This window comes from Mytilus galloprovincialis, chromosome 7, assembly GCF_965363235.1.
Source record: "Mytilus galloprovincialis chromosome 7, xbMytGall1.hap1.1, whole genome shotgun sequence".
Classification (NCBI taxonomy): Eukaryota; Metazoa; Mollusca; class Bivalvia; order Mytilida; family Mytilidae; genus Mytilus; species Mytilus galloprovincialis.
In genome coordinates, this window is record NC_134844.1 from 16217512 (window position 1) to 16238868 (window position 21357).

The 21357-nt window shown below is 32.4% G+C and overlaps 1 long non-coding RNA gene across 1 annotated transcript; it reads right to left on the reverse strand.

Annotated features, from left to right (window-relative positions):
• Window positions 1-751: 751 nt before the first annotated feature.
• On the reverse strand, window positions 752-9971 carry LOC143084416 (uncharacterized). The gene is made up of 3 exons (XR_012981064.1): window positions 9881-9971; window positions 1293-1347; window positions 752-1030 (listed from the first exon to the last, which is right to left on the reverse strand). It is a non-coding gene; the product is annotated as an uncharacterized LOC143084416 (long non-coding RNA).
• Between the last annotated feature and the right edge of the window lie 11386 nt (window positions 9972-21357).

Below are 21357 nucleotides of genomic sequence, written 5' to 3' on the forward strand. Positions count from 1 at the left end.
AGTGATACTATAATGGCTGACAATTTAAAACAGCCAGGTGAGGTAAAAAAAATTACAATAGTTATTTCTAAAGATAAAACATAACTGTCATTGTTAAAATTATAGATTTAATGTAACATGTGAAAAAGATCATTTTTACAGCAACCAATAGTTTAGACATTGAAAATCGTTATTGCCAAAATACACTGATTTCTTTGTTTCAACAATTTATGATTACAAAGGAACCTTATCTGATTTTAATCGACGAAAAAAGTGAAAATGATAGTACAGCGATGACATCTGGAATGATACCCATGTAAGACGTTTCATGTATTACAGTACACACTTAAGTATGCAAATGGTTGATAAAGCGATTGTTTATGTACGTACGCGAAAAGTATTTTAAAAATATTTATTATAGCTTTATCATACAGTGTGCATTTAAGTCTCATATAGGTTTTACGGAATGGAGACGTCAGGAACCGTTTTTTTTTTATGTTTTCTGCGGAATTTTCAAAATATACACCCTACTGAATGGATGCAGATTGTTACAAGTTGATGAAACAAATAATAATATTTAACTAGAGGGATGTCGTATGCTTATCAAAGAGACAATACTACAAGCGTTACGAGGAAGTGGTTATTAGCCATTATATGCATAGTACGAACTTCAACGATGAAAAAAACGAAAACCGCAGTGATGACTTACTTGCTAGTTTTATATTGTACTTATATTCAATAGGTAGTTTACTTTGATTGCATCCTTTATAAAAATAACATTTGAACATCTTTTGATCTTTTGAAGTGATATTATATATCGTAAGAAATGTAACATTTTTTAGATGGTTAAATCCTAATTCTATTCTGAACCGGTAGTGTGTTTTTTCATCTATTTTGTCTCCAATTGATAAAATATTTTCCACGTCGCCCGTCATATATGACCAATAAACAGAGCTCCTCTTGGAACAGTTCACAGGGCATTGGAGTGCTAGTGTATCACCAGGAAAAATACTGTATATGTTTTCTTTTCCTGGGTAAACATTTATATTTTCTGAAAATAGAACCGTTAGCAGTATTGGGTAATAATAAGATCATTGACAAATTACAAATTATGTTTTTACATGTTAGAAAAGATAAATTACATGTACAAAGAATAAACGAATACTTTGATAATGACGATTTATTACTGTTACTCCATAAATATTGCTGTGTTATTGACTGCCTTAAAAATTGCAATTGCATAAAAGCAAATGTTATGCATTGTATTATTACTCTAAAACAAAGTTGTTGTATCATTCTAAATATGCACATACCTGTTTGAATGCGTATTAAGCTAATAGAAAACACAACTACAAACATATACTTCATCTGAAAACAAAAGTAAAACTAGCATTATATAATATATAAAATATGGCGAAATTTAATTAAATAACTAAACGGCAAATGTATGCATTTTCTTTGAAAAAAATAACTGGCATTGCTATATTGACAATAAGACAGCATTCACAAACTAACTAAAAAATAAATCACCAAAAGAGGCTTGGTTTGTGAAATAGCTGTATTACAAAAGTGCAACCAATACTAACATTTATTCCAATAGAAAACTCTCTAAAACACTTTTCCCACACAAAAATACTGATTTATCAGAATTATAGCCTGAAAGATATCACTGCAAATATTCTAAGTTTTCTTTTACAGTACAGTTTATACCCCAACCCTCTTTAAATTTAAAGACTTTTAACCACATCTCACTGCATACCTATTTGTCAATGAAAGTTCTAACTCATATGGTGAGTTTAGAAATCTTGTCACACCAATACATTTCTTAATCACATATCCAACACAATTTAGCTAATAGATGAACTAGAAGTATTTAAACAAAGCCATATTTGCATAATTTATAGTCTGATGTATGAATTCATTAAAAAATTTATATAAATGACTACTTACATCTGAATTTTGCATAACTTCTAAGCACAGTTATTGTTTTTGTTCTATACAAAAGACCAATAAACTAATTTAACCATATCATTTTCAAGTTAAAATATTTGTTTTATGACCTAGAAGTTGGCATTTTTCTATGTTTTCTTTTTCCACTGGGTCCTCAAACTTCCTTAGTTAATCTGCTGTTTCTAGCAATTTGGAATATTAAGTATGCATTTAGGATTTACTTTACTATTGAAAGTTTTATTTAGGTATTGTATTTCTAGCTTGTCCTTTTTATGCCGCTGTCACAATAAATCACATGTAGGTGTTACGGCTTACTTTTGGGACATGCAGATAGGACAAAAACATCCCAACAATAATATTTATGAAGGACCTCTGAGTTTCACTGACTGCGAAGAGTACATAATAAGCACTTCTGAACATGTCTGATCATGTGACATAATGGCGGGTAGTAGTGTTTTTTGAACAGAGAGAATTTTTTTCTAAAAATGTGTGATAATGCCTGGAAAAAGGTCTGGAAAAGGCGTCAAACGGACTAATACTAGTGATACAAGTGTTCTAAATGACTCTGGAAGTAAAAAACCGTCTAGAAAAAAGAGTAAAAAGAAGAATAAAAGTAAATCTACTGAAGACAACTCATGTGTCAACACAGGTGACAGTTCAGGTGACATTACAAATGTAAACAAACCACCCAATACACCTTCTAATTCTAATGTTTTAGATACAATGAACACAAGTGTTAATATGAGCCAACAAAATTTGTCACAAGATCCAAACTTTGTATATACCTACAACCCTGGCCCGAACGCTGGGTTCATGCCACAAAACCCACACTTGTGCTCCAGTCCGACCCTCGGGATGTACCCACCACCTATGCATCACATGCAACATATATCACCTCCTACCCAATCAGCATCTACGCAACAGCGTCCTACATGGGTTGACGAAATATTCCGTCGGATGGACCAGTTTGAAAACAAGCTTGATAAACTAGAAAAAATTGACTCGTTTGTAACTTCTTTAAATGCAAAGGTTATACGATTGGAAAAAGGTACCAAATCCATAGATGACCGTCTAGACCAAGTCGAAAAGAGCACACAGTTAATGAGTAATGAATATGACAACCACAAACAAAATTTCACCGATATTAAAGCGGAATTAAATAAAATTTCAGGCCAATTGAAAACCAATAATTCTAGTGTGAATACTGTTGATAAAAAACTAAGTGCATCGCTTAATGATATGAAAAGGGAGAATGATCGATTGCAAAATGAATTACTTGAAGTCCAGATGAAAGCAATGAGTAACAATTTAATATTTTATAATATACCTGAAATTAATGATGAAAATTGTCGTCATACCATTGACTTATTCTGTGAGGAAAAACTGAAAATTGAAAATCCATCTAATATTGTGGTTACTGATGCTTATAGCTTAGGTAAAAAGGGCAACAAAATCCGGCCAATCCTTGTTAAATTTTCATCTTTTGAGAATAGGGACAACGTCAAAAAAAGAGCAAAATACCTAAAAGGATTAGAGTTTGGAATTTCGGAACAACTCCCTCTAGAGATCCAAAAACGCAGGAAAGAGAAACTACCTATCATGAAACAGTTGCGTGACCAAGATGTAAAAGCCTACTTTGTAAAGGACAAGATTTTCGTTGGTGGAAAAGAATATACTCCATAGGGTTTACACAGAGAACAATTTGAAAACTTAAAATGTTTGTGTTGGAATGTGCATGGACTTGTATCAATTTATGATGATAACGATTTTCTTAATTTAGTTAATAGATACGATATTTTATTCGTTTGTGAAACTTGGTTAAAAGAAAATAACTTAATTAATATTAATGGTTTTGTTAACATTTCTTGTATTAATCGTTGAAAAAATATAGGTACTAGAAATGAAGGAGGTATAGCTGTTTTTTGTAAAAATTACTTGTGTGATGGTATTTCTATTGAAAAAGAATTGAACTATGGAATTGTTGTAATTAAACTAAAAAGAGATTTTTTTGCTATTAATAATGATATTTATATGTGTTTCTCGTATATTCCTCATGAAAAATCTAATTTTTATCAAATATGTGAACATGATTTTCATGAAGTAATTGAAAGTATTGTTGTAGATTTAAAAGAAAAAGGAACTGTATTTGTTTGTGGTGATTTGAATAGTCGTATAGGTGAAACAAACGACTTTTTGACTAATGATAATTTAGATAAATATGTTGAGAGTGTTGAGCAGGTGCAAAACCCCATTATTTCAAATAGGTGCTCTATGGACAAATTCGTCAATTCTTTTGGTCGTAAACTTTTACAGATGTGTTATGACACTGGGCTCACGGTAGCTAATGGAAGACTCGGAAACGACAAACACGGTAATTTCACTTTCTGTACGTCTAACGGAAGAAGTGTTAATGATTATTTACTTGTTTCTCCTTGTGATTACGAGTTAATTAGTAATTTTGAAGTGTTACAGTTGAACGAGTTTTCAGACCACTCGCCACTTTATTTTGAACTAGATTTTACGAACAATCGTCCGTCACACAATATACCAAAAGTTCACACGTATATCAAATGGGATAACAATAAAAACACTGATTATATCCAATTACTACATAATCAACAAGACAGATTGCTTTCACTAGTGAATGATATTTCTACCTTGGACGAGGTCAATGATTCGGTAAGGGAGATAACTCAAATACTTTATAACAGTGCTTTTGAAGTTTTCGGAAGATCTGTTTTGATAAATGAAAATGAGAATAACATTCGTAAAAACAATGAATGGTTTGATGAAAAGTGCGCTAATGAACGAGAGAATTTTCATAAATTTCGGAACACTTTTCTGCGTCATCCGACAGATATTAACAGAACATTCTATATTTCATCCAGAAATTCATTTAATAAAGCGAAACGACAAGCCAGGGCAAGGTTTAAGCGTCGGAAAGGAATTGAATTATGTGCAACTGCCAAAACGAACCCTAAGCAATTTTGGTCAACCATAAAACCTAAGACTAAATCACGCTATGTAGTAGACAATGATGTACTGTTTAACCATTTTGAAACTATTCTTGGGGACAGCCCACCAGATATCTGCAACGAAGTATTAGACTTACTAAATAATATACAAATAAGTGAATCCCACGTTGACTTTTTAGATTCTGAAATTACTGATGAAGAAGTTATTAAAGCAATACACAAATTGAAATCCGGAAAAAGTGCGGGTAACGACAGCATTATAGGTGAAATGTTCTCAGCGGGTCCACTATTTTTTGCGCCGATCTTAAAAACACTTTTTAATAATGTATTTGAAAATGGGATTTTTCCTGAACTCTGGACAGAAGGACTTGTAATTGCAGTTCCGAAAAGTGGTGATTTAACGGACCCAAACAACTATAGACCTATTATATTAGTAAGTGTCTTATCTAAACTATTTACGTCTATATTAACAAGTCGCTTACTGGCGTGGTCAGAAGATGAGGAAAAATTAATTGATAACCAATTTGGATTCCGACCAGGCCGTTCAACTATAGATGCAATTTTTGTTATCCATGGAATTATTACACATATCCTGCAACGTAAAATGAAACTGTTTTGTACCTTTGTGGATTTCCGTAAAGCATTTGATAAACTAAGCAGACGGATCTTATTATATAAACTTCTACAAAATGGTGTCAGTAGCAAATTCGTTAATATGATCAAATCTATTTATTCGTCTGTCCAGCTACGAGTTAGATCTGGTGGTTTACTTTCGGACGCAATTAACAATTTACTTGGTGTGAAACAAGGGGACCCATTGTCTCCCTTATTATTTTTGTTCTTCATCAATGATATTATAGAAGATATGTCCGTAAATGCTAGTGATGACGTTGTACAACTGAATGGTTTTCTAATTTACTTAATTCTTTTCGCTGATGACACTGTATTGTTTAGTAAGTCTCCTGAAATGTTACAAAAATTACTAGATAATCTATCAATCTATTGTAAGAAATGGAACATTGAGGTAAATACAGACAAAACCACAGTTGTTGTTTTTAGAAATGGATGGCAGCCAGCTAACTTCAGTTTCGTGTATGAGGGTAAAGAACTACAGATAGTGGACTCTCACGTGTACTTGGGTATGCTACTTCATTACAATGGAAAATTTTTACATACCCAAAAAAGATTATCTCAACAGGGATCAAGAGCGCTTTCGTCACTTCTGAACTCTTTAAAACATGTGTTTTTATCCACAAGTCAAGAATGTGTACTGTTCGATAGTATGGTTGGTTCCGTATTGAACTATGCATCTGAAATATGGGGTTTCCACCGTGCAAATGATATAGAGCAAATACACAACCGTTTCTGTAGATTTGTTTTAAAACTAGGTAAAAATGTTCCTTTAAGTTTTTTATGTGGTGAACTTGGTCATTTGCCTATGTATGTCTCAAGAAAACAAATTATTTTGAAATATTGTCTTCATATTATTGTAAATAAGCCACCTATTGTTTATGATGTTTACCAACTTTTATTAGAAGATGCAAACAAGGGTAAAAAGAACTGGGCGTCTAGTGTTCGTGATTTATTGTTTAATCTTGGTTTGAACTATGTTTGGACTGCACAGAATTATGTAAATATACAGTTAGATGTTATAAAAACTCGTATAAAGGACCAGTATTTACAAACTTGGTATGCATCAATAAATGATTGTGAAAAACTATGTATTTATAAACACCTCAAAACAGACTTTGTAATAGAGAATTATTTAGATTTTTTTATTAATAGTAACTTACTCACAAAATTGAGAAGTGGTACTTTGAAACTGAATTTGGAATTAGGGCGATATAAAAATATTCCTAGACATCTGCGTCTATGTATATGCTGCAATATGGCTTGTATTGAAAATGAATACCACTTTATACTTGTATGTCCAGCTTACAGAACTGTGAGACAAGAACATTTGCCAAAATATTATTGTTCTTGGCCAAATAATTTTAAACTTTTTCATTTACTTCAAGCAAAATCAAAATCAATCACAACTAAACTGTGTAACTATCTGAAATATGCTTGGAAAATTAGATCATGTATTGTGAATTAATTGTACCTTTATTATATCATGTATTGTTCTCTGCTGTCTGTTGTTTTGTCACATTGTATATACTTGTTTATGTATTGCCATAGCATATTATTTATGCTTTCGCAAATAAAATATTCATTCATTCATATTCAAATTACAAATATGTATAAATTCTGAATGCATTTTGAATTCACATCTTTAAGTAAACTACGCATACTGTTAACTGTGAATTTATGCTGAGTCATTATAGTTAAGGCCCAGGATTTTCTCAATCTGCATGAAATCTTTGTCAAACTTCATATTTCAGTTAATTTAATCAAAATCTCTGAGATTAACCAGAATTGGTGAAATTCTGTATTTTCTCTTTTTTCACCCAATAAAGGCAGCATTTTTGTATATATCTACAATAAAAATTTCTATAGGAACTCCTTGTACGGCTAAAACTGAACTACTTTTATTATGAACTTTTGGAAAAAAATAAATCCTAGAATTTACCTTGGAGGTCCTTCATAAATATTATTGTTGGGATGTTTTTGTCCTATCTGCATGTCCCAAGGTGAAAATATAGGGCTGTGCGGCATACGTTTTCAACGTTTATATATGCCCCGAACTTCTAAGAGTTGAAACTTACACTAAAACTATGTACTACCATCAATTAAGGATTTCAACAGATTTCAATATTACTGATATGCATATGCATATTTACTGGTAACATTCCCAAGTTTGGCCTCTTTGAGATGATACATAGAGATAATTTTGGAACCAGTTCGTTAACAAAATTGATTAACTATTTTTACATCTCCCCCCCCCCCCCAAAAAAAAACCGTGGGTTTGAGAAACACCTGTATCTAAAAAGTGCAATCTACAATTCTCTTTAATTTTTCATCGTCAGCTTTCTTTCATGATAATAACCGAACATTTGCATTTTCTAAAAAATGTATTTTCTTCCTTTAAAAACGTATATTCCTTTTTCAGATGCACAACTATCTTTTACTAAAATAACACTTTTGAAACAAGAAAAGAACCGAGTAAAAACCGGTTATTGCATATTTTTATCCGCCATTCGTGATTTCTTCTTGTGTAATCAAAATACCTATAGGTTTCAGGCTGATTCTCTGAATATTTCTATCAAACTTGTGTTAAGCTCTTGATTCTATGGTTAAATAATTGTAAAACGATTTCTTTTCTTGTGCCAGTGAGTTATTTTCCCCACAAAATTTACAATTATTTAGATGAATCCGTTAACTGTAATTTTGATATTTCATCGTAAACGTTATTTTATATGTTTACAACTATTGCTACGTTAGGTTTTAAAATATAAAGTGGAATGAAAACACTCATGAATCAAATTGTCGAAATTGATAATGTGCGGCTGCATCTTAAACTACTTATGCAATAATAACGACTTCACAGTGCACTAAAATAGTATATATTGTTTTTTTTTATTTCAAGGCTCATTTCATAATATTCATTGAAGTAGCAGATGTATTCAGAGAAACGTAACTTCGAATTTGTCCATCAAAAATAAAATAATTACAGAACTGCTTGTAATCTAAAAGATAAAGAGTTTATTAACTATTTAATAAATGATATTATGATGCCAAGTTAAGTGTTGTTATGTAATTAATTTCAAGGATAAAATTGAGAATGGAAATAGGGAATATGTCAAAGAGAAAACAGCCCAACAAAACAGCAGACAACAGCCGGAAGACACCAATGGGTATACAATGCAAAATCCAGCACCCTGAGGAAGTCCTCAGCTTGTCCCTAAATAAAATGGTGTTCAGTGAAAATGGAAGTCACACTAAACTCCAAAACATGAAAATGAATTAAAAAATTAAAACAGAACACATACAAGACTAACAACGCCCAGATGCTCCTGACTTGGAACAGGCGAAGAAAATGAGTCTGGGATAAACATGAAATGTGATATCTCAACCCTACCCCTATCAGTTGTAGAATAAAGAAACTGATAGCAATGTGCACAGTACACCTCAGTAAAAAAGAAGTCTTAATCCGATGTCAGAATAGGTAAAAAAAAACTGACAATTGTACATAAATTAACAAAGCACTACTAGCAGTTTTTGAAATGCCAGCTCCAGATCTCAGTTTTATACTGATTGAAATATTATGTCTTCATTCTATGAAAATCAAGTACAATCCCTCCCGTTTACGGTTCAGTATCATACTATCATAACATATATAAGAAGAACATAACCCGTATTATGCCAATATCTGGTTTTAGTATAAATATGTTTATATCCGATGCAAAGACCCTATGAGTGAATCAATATTATTACCAAAATATGCTATCCTTAATGCCCTGACAACAGTGTTGTGACTATATCCCTTCCGAATAAGTCTGTTTACAAGTTTGGTTAGCTTTTCAGGTGAACGTCCACATGTTTGTGCTTTGTAAACAATAAATCCATAAGATTGAAAACCTTCATGATCCAAATATTAAATAAGATAAAATAAAAGTATGAAAGTTTTCGTTCTGAAGTCATTTACCTAAACATCCATAAGGACAATAACAATCAAAACCAAGGAGTAAACAAAGACTCAAAAAACCAAAGGACATTTACATCAACAATTATAAATAACAAATAAGAAACAACACGAACTCCACTGAAAACCGAGCGTGAAATCATGTGCTCCTGAAGGGTAAGCATTCCCTGCACCGTAAACGGCACCAGTCGTGTTATTTCTCTGTTCGGTCATCGGACATAGATTAACAATATCATGATTAAATTCCTAAGTAAATAGAACACGAAATGTTTTTCGATGTAGATTGAAATTTTGGGTGTATAAACATGCCAATCAAAACGCTGTTGTTTTTGTTAGTAAAACATGAAGTCTCAATAATCGAAAACAATAAACGAAAATAAACTTATCCTACCTTGAAGCAATGTAAACTTTGCTTTATATTATTCCAAATCACAGTCCATCTCACTTTTTCAAATACAAAACATCCGTGTGCAATGTTTGCATTTGATTTGAAACATTTAAAGCAAAATGGGAAACATTTCCGCATGATATCAAAGGTTTAAAAATTCTAACTTTTTTTTTAGATTTAATGTAAGTTATTTCCTGCTTTTATTTAATTATATTGGTCGTGAAAAAATTTCGGAATATGTGATTCTCTTATTATAATTAAACTTTTATAGTCAATTTGACATTCTTCCATAATATTATTTCAAATTAAGGTCTTGTAAAATTTAACAACACCAAGTAGAAAGAAAAAGCGAAAAAACATAGTTCCTAAGCACTATAGACCAAAATAAGATGTTTCAACACAGATTCAACTAAAACAATCGATGATAAAAGGACGAGATTTCCTCAGCCGCATGTGACCATCTTTTCTCCAAGAAAATATTTATGGGACCAATTAAACTTCAAAAAGATGATTTAATATTTACAATAAACACCTCATTATTTTATAGCTTTTAAGTGAGAGTCAATTATCTGTCGATTATATCCGAAAAGGAAACTAAGCCCTAGCATATCTATAAACTGTGGTGATGTATGATAAAGACATAATGCTGATTCGTGAATAAGAATTATGTAGTTTGATTGTTTAAAATAATCAATGCTATAGTTATATTATTAAAAACTATGATGAGTTTATTTGCTGTAAAATTATCGTGGAAAAATAATCGACCCTACAACCTGTAATATATGTGTTTCTTTCGGGTTTTTTTTCTATACACTTCTCCATATATATATACAAACTTAGTGCAACACTCAGAGATATTGGTCGCTGTTTTCTTTTTCTTCCCATGTAATCACGTGTGAGGAGGTGAACTTTTAACCATCGAAGAAGCACTTACCATACTAAATAATGTAGTGACATACACAAGTTAATGTTTGAGAATAAACGCGGGGTTTAAAATGTTTCAATTGTAGAATTTTCCCTAATAATATTGATGGTCCTGAAAACGGCCATTTATAAGAGATATCTGCGACAAAAGATGAAATTTATAAGCCTTGTTTCCTGGTAACTGCATGGACTACCTTCCTGAAACGCGAACGTTTTCATTTTGTGTACCATTAATGTCTGTATGACGCCCTTATTCTGGAAGATGACTCTTATACCAATTAAGAAACCTAAAAGGTTTTGCGCCGGTGAATTTTTAGGGTTATCCGTGCCTCTTTGTATGCAAAATTAAATGAAGTATTCTGAGTCAAGTGATAAAATGTGTTCCAAAAGATTTGTGTATTATATATGCAATGTTTTATACTAAAAATTGTCCAAGTCCAATGACTATGTCTCCATTTATTTTGAATACAAAACAACCATTTATTTGTTTAGAAATCAACAATCTGTTTGTTGTTATTGCTTAAAGTATGGTTCACTCTTTATTTTAAAACTAGACGTGCTTAGAAGAACACTAGATGGCTTTAAGAGTAAACATTAAAATATGCTAATTTAATTTACTATTTTGACATGAGCGTCATTTCTGAGTCTTTTGTAGACGAAACGCGCGTCAGACATATTAAAATACTAGCTTGTTTCATTTGATAGCTATTTTCCCAACTGGGTCGATGCCACTGCTGGTGGACGTTTCGTCCGTAGGGGTATCATGAGTCCAGTAGTCAGCACTTTGGTGTTGACATGAATATCAATTAGTATATGGTCACTTTTATAAATTTTCTGTTTACTATAGTATGATTTTTTGTGTTTCCTATAGTATGAAATTTTCGAAATAATAAGGATTTTCTTATCCCATACATAACTAATGATACCTTTGATAATTATTTTATGCGCTTTAAACAGATATGAAAGCAGAGTAATGAAAAACTTATTCGCCATTGGCAATCTGTTTTGCGAAAATAATATCAAACATATTGCAAATGTATTGCTAACGTATAAAGTCAATAATTCAGTCACAGCTGAAAGCATAGTCATGTAACCTACTATGACTACTATGATGGTAAGTTGAATACCAAAATTTATGACAAACGCGATGATTTTAATTTTCCTATATTCAATGTTCCATTTCTGTGTAGCAACATCCCAGCGGCACCAGCATATGGAAAATATGTGTCTCAATTGATACGTTACTCTAAAGCTAGTTAAATGTACGTTGATTTTATTGAACGAGGAATACTGCTTTTTCAAAATCTGCTAAGACAGGGCTATGAATCAATCAAATTAAGGTGATCACTCAATAAATTTAACGGTCGCCATCATGAGCTGAATGGCCATTATGACAAAACTGTGTCAGAAATCATATCTGATATTCTTTCTCAGTCATAATCACCATCCGTCATTACCGAACTGAACAAAGAAATAACACGACGGGCGCCGTATATGGTGCAGGAAATACTTACACTTCCGGAGCACCTGATTTCACTCCCAGTTTTTAGTGGAGTTCGTGTTGTTTCTTAATTATTATTTATAACTGTTGATGTAAATGTCCTTTGGTTTTATGAGTCTTTGTGAGTTTTACTCCTTGGTTTTGATTGTTATTGCCTTAGCTGAACCATTATCAAACGATTGGTTATGCATGCTCTATAAGCGTGTTCCGTTGAAAAGGGAGAAGTAAAAGAAAAAAAGAAAAAAAGAAAACCAACATTTCTTTGACCCATTCGTACCACAAGTTATCATTCTTATCTTCTTTTTTTTAATGAATGACATGTAAAAAAACAGACTTTAATAATTTTAAATTATATTTATGTTTATATCGGTCCGACTATTGGCAGTCTTCGCTTTAAATTCGGAATACGTTGGATAGTAAGATAGCGTCTTGTCTGCAGTATGCACGAAATAATATCCCATTTATAATAAATTGATTTTGCCGTCTTATTTTAGTCTCATTTTACTCAAAAGGCAAGTTGAACCTCTTTCATATCTTGACATTCGTCGTCTGTCGTCGTTCGTTATATAGTTATCAAAGGTACCAGGATTATAATTTAGTACGTAAGACGCGCGTTTCGTCTACATAAGACTCATCAGTGACGCTCATATCAAAATATTTATAAAGCCAAACAAGTACAAAGTTGAAGAGCATTGAGGATTCAAAATTCCAAAAAGTTGTGCCAAATACGGCTAAGGTAATCTATGCCTGGAATTAGAAAATCCTTAGTTTTTCGAAAAATTCAAAGTTTTGTAAACAGGAAATTCATAAAAATGACCACATCATTGATATTCATGTTTACACCGAAGTGTAGACTACTGGGCTGGTGATACCCCCGGGGACGAAACGTATATGCAACTTGTACAGGAAACCTCTTCTCTGAAACTACTGACCGATTTTTAACTTAACTTAACTAAAAGTAATTAGGGTATTAAGTATAAACATTATGTCTGATGACCCCAAATCCCAACCAAGATGGCCAACATGGCTAAAAATAGAACACAGAGGGTAACATGAAAGTTTTGTTTGTTATTTTGAAAACTGTTATGAATAGAAAAAAATTGATCGGACAAAAATGTTTAAAATGTTGAGCTATACCAATTATTCATATAGGTAAAAAAAAAAAAAGACAACTCGCGGGTCTAAATCAATTTTATAGGATTTCTCTATATTTTTTCATAGATGAACTTTATCATATACTTAATAGAAAAATGAAATAAAAAATGGGGTCATCTTTCATTTGAGCTCACAATCTGCCTCTGAAAGAAGCATACATTTTTGTTAACCTCTTATTTTTCTGTTGAACTAATAGAAGAAATAAAGGTACTATCGAAATAAAAAAAGAGATCAATAACAGAAATTGCTAAAATTATAATTATTTAGTTTATGTATAGCTTATTTGAAAACAATAATAAAAAATATAGGTCACCGATTAGTTAAAGAAGATAATTCAATTTTAATGCCAAAAAAATGGCATTTTTGCACCAAAGGGAGATAATTTGGAGCTTTTTCAATGATAAAAACATTTCAAAAGTCATCTGGGGCCAAACCGAATCCATTTTTGTTGTTGATTTTTGTACCATATCATAAAGTAATAGCTAATAGTGTAATAAATAAAATTTGTAATGAAAAAACAAATGTGTAATTTTTTGCCGTAATTTTTGTACCGCAAACCTTCTTATATATTTACCAAACAAGACAAGTTCTTATTTCATAAAGCATGGCACATTTTCATTTTTACAGAAACGTTGTTAACCGTGCCCGGAAATTTGAAAACGATCCTGATAAACTTATCACTCCTTTAAATAAACTTAATCTAAAATGTTACAAATTCAACACTGTAATAATATCATTGAAGATTGTTTTTATTTGTATAAATATCGATTTTGTTATCAGTAGATTAAAATCAAACCAAATATTACGAGTTTGTTATATACATATACACATTCACGGAACTACAATCCGTCGATACCTGTATCTTTGCATTGTATAATGTCATGTTTTTCTCTGACTGTTTATGACGTCTTTACACTAAATCCATTAGATGTTGGATGTGTACGGATTGATAATCTAGTCTTAGAAGCATGATTTTTTTATTAGTTGTTAGTGGCTTTGAACTAGGTGTCAGTTAACTGCGAGTAACCTAAGTTTTGTACCTAATGTCGTTTTGTTGTTGGGATGTTCAAGTACCCAGCCACGTCCACTTGTAATTTTGTCCCATCTAACGAGTTCAGCCTTTTCAACTGATTTTTATAGTTTGTTCTTATGTTATACTGTTATAACACTGTCCCAGGTTAGGGGGCATATTTGGATCATGTTAACATATTTAACACCACCACATTATGTATGTATGCGCCTGTCCCAAGTCAGGAGCCTGTTTTTCAATGGTTGTCGTTTGTTTATGTGTTGTTACATATATGTTTTTCGTTCATTTTTCGTACATAAATAAGGCCGTTATTTATCTCGTTTGAATTGTTTTACATTGTCATTTCGGAGCCTTTTTTCAGCTGATTATGCCGTATGGGCCTTGCTCATTGGTGAAGGCCATGCGGTGACTTATAGTGGTTAATTTCTGTGTCATGTTGGTCTCTTGTGGAGGGTTGCCTCATTTGCAATCTTACCACATCTTCTTTCATATATCTACAAATAAGTCAGGATGGTCAAAATCTTAATTGAATTAATTGCCCTTTAATGATGATGTTTACCATCTTTTGACCTTTTTCCTTGTATGATGAATATTATAATAGGTAACTAGACATTTTAAGTCACAAATATTTGAAGTTACATGGTATTTAATCATCCCGCCGTTTGATGTTTTAGTTTGTGACTTTGTGTTTTCCTGTTGAAGGTTGGTCATGAAGTGAATTTCGGACACAAAGGGAGTTAACATTTCTGTTTCAATTTTGTTTGCCATTAATAATTATATCTACTTAGTTTTATAGCAAAGAGGTGTACATTGTATACGGTATTTACTATCTTGGAAGTATTATTTTGACAGGAACTCAAACAAACGGACTTCATCCCGCTGCAATTGTTTGCACCTGTCCTATGTCACGAATCTGATTTTCAGTTGTTGTCGTCTGTTTATGTGGTCCGTAAGTGTTTCTCGTTTCTCGTTTTTTATATATATTAGACCGTTGGTTTTCCCGTTTAAATGGCTTTATACTTGTAATTGTTTTGGCCCGCTTTAGCTTGCTGTTCGGGGTGAGCTTATGCTCCGTGTTGAAGACATACCTCAACCTATAATGGTTTATTTTTATAAATTGTGACTTGGATGGAGAGTTGTCTCATTGTCACTCATATCACATCTTAGCTTCCTATACCAACAATAAACATGATTTTTTTTCCCAACGTAACAATATCTTTAACGCATATTTGCTGTAACTATTTACTAAGTTTACAGCTTTAACTTAATATCCCTCATGTAAGCTTACCTAATAGTTAATGGAAGTTCTATTTGGTAAGATATTATTTCTTCATAATATTAGTATTCATAACATCAGTCATTTCACGAAATATATTTGATAAATTATTGTGATTACACATACATTGTTTTTTGTTTCTTTTTCTCTTTTCCATAGTACTAGTTTTTTTTTCCGGAATGAACTCCGTTATCGGTATGATCCGTGTTTCCATTAATATTGGGCATAGTGTTGTTTTTCACATGTGCGTTATCGGGTATAGTTTTGATGTGTGTCGTCTAAATATAAAATATCATCCATTGGATTTAACGATTATATATGGTGAGTTTACTATTCAAGTTTTCTTTAGTTATATACTGATATTTTTTTTGTCGAAATGTATATATATATGTAATGCACAAGTAATTAAAGTTTGACATGTTTACTTGGAACACATTATTTTTCCACATTAATTAATAAACGTACGGATACATTTATACCGTAACAAGTCTTTTTATCATTTGTAAATACACATTTTAAAATATAAAAATGCAGTATAACTTACATGTGGTGACTCATGCATGGCAATACAAATCATATTTTCCTTCAAAATGCAAATAGTTGTTAATCTTCTAAATAAAAATGATTTCTTTAGATCTTTTTTTGTTTAAACAATCGTTAATTAAAAAAAAAATAAAAATGTGTTCATTCAATATCAGATCTATAAACGATAGTCAGATTTGTGTTATGTGTCTGTGATATATATTTATACAGGTTTGGCTGCTGAATCCAAATGATTGTCACAATAACATATTATGTGTGTTTGGGTTTTTCTTCCGTGTCTGTCAGTATAAACGATATGCCAATAACTGTCAAACCAAACTAAACCCACGATTTTATTTCGGAATATAACAATTGTTTTCCCGTTTAATGAACCTTCTGTATTATCATGTTGATGAATTTGCCTGCGAATTCAGAATAAAGTTATCCCATATTTATATATAGGTTACCGAAGCTCTTTTTTTCTAATTTTCGTACAATCTTTCTAATTCTTGATTTAAAACTACATCAGAACCATGACGTTCAACAATTCCTGGAACAATGCCTTTGTACTCATGTATCTCCATTGTATTATGCATCACTGTGCAGTATGGATGTAAATAATCATCTTCTTCTTCTATCTGCTGTTCATTCGAACCAGAAGCTGGCACAGGCAATGGAGCTTCTGCAATATCAGACGCGCGAACAGAACTTGTTATTTCAGATTGATTTTCAATTTCAGTATCCTCTATTCGGAAGTTGTCTTCATTAATAGTATGATAACCATGATCTGCCTCTCCCATCTCTTTTCCTTCTTGTAAAATCTCGTTTTCATCGGTTTCCAACGTTACCTTTTTTAGTTTTTTGTAGTATAGGTGAATGCTAATATTACAAAGGACAGTAACCACCAGAAGAACAAATGGTAAGATAAAATATCCAATACCTAGGAATCTCTTTAGAAGCTGAAGTCCTGCAATGCAAATTATTTCCTTGACATTAACTTCCATTTTTGCTGCGGCAAGGTATTCATACAGATCGCCATTGTATTATTGATCTATGGTAAATTTTGTATTCTTGTCTTTCATTTTTGCTGATATCTTTTGCCTGTAGTGTATCAATATGCCCTTTTGTGATTTGTTGTTTTGATTTTTGTTCTGTCACCTTAATTTCAACTTGATTTCAGCAACTTCGAGTACTCTTAAGATCGCTATTGAGTGTATTGTTTTTCTACTTCTATGTTTAACACTACGAGACTACCGTCATAAGGTTGACTATCCTGTCAATGCCACTGCTGGTGGACGTTTCGTCCCCGAGGGTATCACCAACCCAGTAGTCAGCACTTCGGTGTTGACATGAATATCAATTATATGGTCATTTTTATAAATTTTCTGTTTACAAAACTTTGAATTTTTCCAAAAACTAGGGATTTTCTTACCCCAGGAGTAGATTACCTTAGCCGTATTTGGCACAACTTTTTGGAATTTTGGGTCCTCAATGCTCTTCAACTTTGTATTTATTTGGCTTTTTTAACTATTTTGATCTGAGCGTCACTGATGAGTCTTATGTAGACGAATCGCGCGTCTGGCGTATAAAATTATAATCCTGGTACTTTTGATAACTATTTACACCACTGGGTCGATGCCACTGCTGGTGGACGTTTCGTCCCCGAGGGTATCACCAACCCAGTAGTCAGCACTTCGGTGTTGACATGAATATCAATTATATGGTCATTTTTATAAATTTTCTGTTTACAAAACTTTGAATTTTTCCAAAAACTAGGGATTTTCTTACCCCAGGAGTAGATTACCTTAGCCGTATGTGGCACAACTTTTTGGTATTTTGGGTCCTCAATGCTCTTCAACTTTGTATTTATTTGGCTTTTTTAACTATTTTGATCTGAGCGTCACTGATGAGTCTTATGTAGACGAAACGCGCGTCTGGCGTATAAAATTATAATCCTGGTACTTTTGATAACTATTTACACCACTGGGTCGATGCCACTGCTGGTGGACGTTTCGTCCCCGAGGGTATCACCAACCCAGTAGTCAGCACTTCGGTGTTGACATGAATATCAATTATATGGTCATTTTTATAAATTTTCTGTTTACAAAACTTTGAATTTTTCCAAAAACTAGGGATTTTCTTACCCCAGGAGTAGATTACCTTAGCCGTATTTGGCACAACTTTTTGGAATTTTTGGTCCTCAATGCTCTTCAACTTTGTATTTATTTGGCTTTTTTAACTATTTTGATCTGAGCGTCACTGATGAGTCTTATGTAGACGAAACGCGCGTCTGGCGTATAAAATTATAATCCTGGTACTTTTGATAACTATTTACACCACTGGGTCGATGCCACTGCTGGTGGACGTTTCGTCCCCGAGGGTATCACCAACCCTGTAGTCAGCACTTCGGTGTTGACATGAATATCAATTATATGATCATTTTAAAAAATTTTCTGTTTACAAAACTTTGAATTTTTCCAAAAACTAGGGATTTTCTTACCCCAGGAGTAGATTACCTTAGCCGTATGTGGCACAACTTTTTGGTATTTTTGGTCCTCAATGCTCTTCAACTTTGTATTTATTTGGCTTTTTTAACTATTTTGATCTGAGCGTCACTGATGAGTCTTATGTAGACGAAACGCGCGTCTGGCGTATAAAATTATAATCCTGGTACTTTTGATAACTATTTACACCACTGGGTCGATGCCACTGCTGGTGGAAAATTCGTCCCCGAGGGTATCACCAACCCAGTAGTCAGCACTTCGGTGTTGACATGAATATCAATTATATGGTCATTTTTATAAATTTTCTGTTTACAAAACTTTGAATTTTTCCAAAAACTAGGGATTTTCTTACCCCAGGAGTAGATTACCTTAGCCGTATATGGTACAACTTTTTGGAATTTTGGGTCCTCAATTCTCTTCAACTTTGTATTTATTTGGCTTTTTTAACTATTTTGATCTGAGCGTCACTGATGAGTCTTATGTAGACGAAACGCGCGTCTGGCGTATAAAATTATAATCCTGGTACTTTTAATAACTATTTTGTATGGGTTTGCATACTTAACAAGAAAAAAAAACCCCAAAACTGATTTTTTCTATATTTTATGTCTCAGTGTTGCGTATTGATCTAGGTAGTCAAGTCATTCACAACTGATTTTATAATGTATTCTTATGTTGTATTGCTACGTCATTGTCCAAGCTTAGTTATTGGAAAGGCTTAGCGATCACAAACATCCCGAATCCCAACACATGTTCGTACACCTATACGAAAATATGAAATGCACCTTATATTAGTAAACATTTGCATAAATATGTTCAGTCTTGGGGTAGTGTTTTCAATGATTGTTACAAAACTCGGATACCAACAGGTTTTTCATGATTATCTTAAGATATCTTTTAAGTTGTTGTTCCCAATAGTTTACTGAGAAATTTATAAATGGAGTTTTCGGAGTGATCTTTAGACGTTAACATTGACAGCAACACTCCAAAACGGGGCACGTGTTAGAATATTTTACGTATTTATATCAGTGTATACTATTGAATTGATTAATATTCATTAACAATTATTTTTTATCAATACAAATTGAAAACGGACATGTTAGAACTGAGTGCAAACACTATCTTAATTCCTTATACATAATTTTACAACTTAATGATTTTTAAAACTACTGTGCTACCTTAAATAGTGACTACACATTAAAAGAAGACCGCGTTGATTACCTTGAGATACTAACTGCACAGTACAGTTACATGACCCAAACTCATTAGTAATATTGACTGTATAATTTCCAACGTCTTCTTTGCCGAATTCTGTAATGATGATTATTATTTCATATCCACTGACCTTTACAGTGACGTTGTATACGTTCAATGAAATATTTTTTATGTTAACAATTTCGTCTCCCAATTTAAATTGACTGTCATTTTCACTAAAAGATAGAGCTGAATAAGCTGGCTTGCTGTAAAACTGCATAGTAATTATAATGTCGTCTCCGAGAATGGCAAGTTGGTACCTTGTATCCTGAACGCAAAATGGTCGATCTTGATATATGCAGTTTTATTAACCGTCTGATTCCTACCATAGAGGTAAACTTGAGCAATACACATGTACTTCCCTTCTTTTTCATATTTTGATATTCCATTTGTATTAAGGTCCAGGCCTGACATCGAGTGATTGTGTTTACGCATAGTCTCATCCGTATTTCGTTCTGACGTCCCTGAATAATTTTTCTGAATACTTTCAATAAACCGTACGTGTTCATCATATAAGGTTCGCTGTTCCCATATGAATTTGATAGACCGTATATTTTGTCCTTGCAGTACACAACAAACGTCTCCGTTCGGTTTCTTTATCAAGAATTGTGTGATATCTAGAATGTACAAGTTATATGTACGTGCTTATAAAAATAACAGTGATACTATAATGGCTGACAATAAAGATAAAACATAACTGTCATTGTTAAAATTATAGATTTAATGTAATATATGAAAAAGATCAATTTTACAGCAACCAATAGTATAGATATTAAAATTAATTATTGCCAAAATACACTTATTTCTTTGTTTTAACAATTTGTGATTACAAAGGAACCTTATCTGATGTTAATCGACGAAAAAAGTGAAAATGAAAGTTTAGCGATGACATCTGGAATGATACCCATTTAAGAGGTGCATGTATTACAGTACACACTTAAGTATGCAAATGGTTGATAAAGCGATTGTTTATGTACGTACGCGAAAAGTATTTTAAAAATATTTATTATAGCTTTATCATACAGTGTGCATTTAAGTCTCATATAGGTTTTACGAAATGGAGACGTCAGGAACCGTTTTTTTTTTAATTTTTTCTGTGGAATTTTCAAAATATACACCCCACTGAATGGATGCAGATTGTTACAAGTTGATGAAACAAATAATAATATTTAACTAGAGGGATGTCGTATGCTTATCAAAGAGACAATACTACAAGCGTTACGAGGAAGTGGTTATTAGCCATTATATGCATAGTACGAACTTCAACGATGAAAAAAACGAAAACCGTAGTGATGACTTACTTGCTAGTTTTATACT